The sequence below is a fragment of the Poecilia reticulata genome, linkage group LG11 (genome assembly GCF_000633615.1).
Source record: "Poecilia reticulata strain Guanapo linkage group LG11, Guppy_female_1.0+MT, whole genome shotgun sequence".
Classification (NCBI taxonomy): Eukaryota; Metazoa; Chordata; class Actinopteri; order Cyprinodontiformes; family Poeciliidae; genus Poecilia; species Poecilia reticulata.
Window position 1 is genome coordinate 808,523 of NC_024341.1, and position 1,999 is coordinate 810,521.

Consider the following 1,999-nt stretch of genomic DNA (forward strand, 5'->3'; position numbering starts at 1 on the left):
AAACAACATTGAATCAATGTCAGCCAGAAACATTGAATCAACGTTGAACGCTGACATTGAAACATTGAAAGTGGTCGGTGACTTGAATGTTGAATCAACGTTAGGGTTTCAATGTTGATTCAATGTCAGTTGACATAATTGACATTATATCAATGTTGATTCAACCATCATCTGAATGTCAATTTACATGCATATTTGTGTTGATGTTGCATTGAATCAGTTAGGAATCAACATTGATTCAACCTTCATCTGAATGTGGTTCTGCACACATATTTCTGTTTATTTTACATTAATTCAATGTTGATTCGACACTCTGTGGATCTGCATGCATATTTGTGTTGATTCTACATTGAATCAGTCAGGAATCAACATTGATTCAACCTTCATCTGAATGTGGTTCTGCACACATATTTCTGTTTATTTTACATCAATGTTGATTCAACACTCTTTTGACTGTGGATCTGCATGCATATTTGTGTTGATTTTACATTGAATCAGTTACGAGTCAATGTTGACTCAACCTTCATCTGAACTTGGATCTGCACACATTTCTGTTGATTCTACATTGAATTAGTCAGGAATCAATGTTGATTCAACCATCATTTGTATGTCAATTTACATGCATATTTGTGTTGATTTTTCATTGAATTCTAAATGAATATCCTTGTTGGACTTTTATTTAAGTGTTATTCTCCTTCAAGATATATTTATCTAACGCTAGAATAAATGAAATGTACAATATGCAGCAAAGAAAATTAGAAGATCGGACATATATCCATTATGGAGATGATCGGTTTTGGACGGGCGATGTGCCCTTATTGCATAAGCGATACTGAAGAATGACTGATATCATTAAAGATACAGGGGAGAAGCTTTTTAGTTATCTAGCTTTGCTAGCAAAGTCGTTAGCTAGCAGCTAGCTAATTGCACAACAACAGCCTATTGTCTGTATGATAAAAATACTGAATCGATAGATAAGAACAGTTTTTCCTCACCTGGTTGTCTCCTCCCGCTCAGTAGTTCTTCAGAGAAAGGCAGACGCAGAGGCCTGTCAGTGTCTGTTGTATTTCATTACCTCTCTGCTTAAACCGCGACTCCGAGCTGAAGCAGAAATGATACTTCAACATTTTCCGTCATCTGACAAGAAGCAAGTCTACTTCACTTTATTCACCAAAAACGTTTTTTTAATTCACCAAAAACTGTTCTGTAATCTGGAACGTTCGCTACGTTGAGCTCCAGTTAGTCGCCTTATCGCCTATATAATAAAATATAATAAAAAAAAACGCCTTATAGTCGCCGAGAGGCAACTGCGTCATGCAATTGCCTCTTGCGCAATTGCATGCAATTTTTTTGTTGAACAAAAAAAATCCCCAACAAAAAACAAATATTTTTAGTACATGTTATTGTGTGTCAGAAGAGGGCTTAGGAAATAATAATACCCCCCCCAAAAAATAAAAAATTGAGCAAAAGAGTTAGGTGCTCAAGCACCCCCAGCCCCCCCGTCTGCACGTGCCTGGACCCAGAGGAGGACGTGCTGATCTCAGCGTCCTGGCTGCGTTCAGTTTGTCATCTAATGCCGAGATCGACTCAAAACCTTCCACGATCGTCGTATCGCACCGCTGCTCTACTAAAGCACGAACAGTTCAGAAACAATATGAAATGAGAAAAAAAGGTATTCCTTGACTGATTATGTCGTGTTTTAGATTGTTCTTGAAAAACTAATCAGTCACGGCTTATTAGTGGGTGAACTCACGGCTGCACAGTGAACCCATTCATGTTTTACAGCAGACAGCCGCTCCCCTCTCTTGCAGGTACTGCGTACCCCCGCTAAATCTTTTAGGGGTACGCAGTACCCTGCCGTACCCCCTTACTTTCACCCCTGTATATATATATTCTCCACCCCGTGGAGAATGACCAAGCTAAGATCCTGTGGGACTTCCAGATCCAGACAGACAAGATGGTAATGGAGAACCAACGGGACATTGTGGTGGTGGATAAA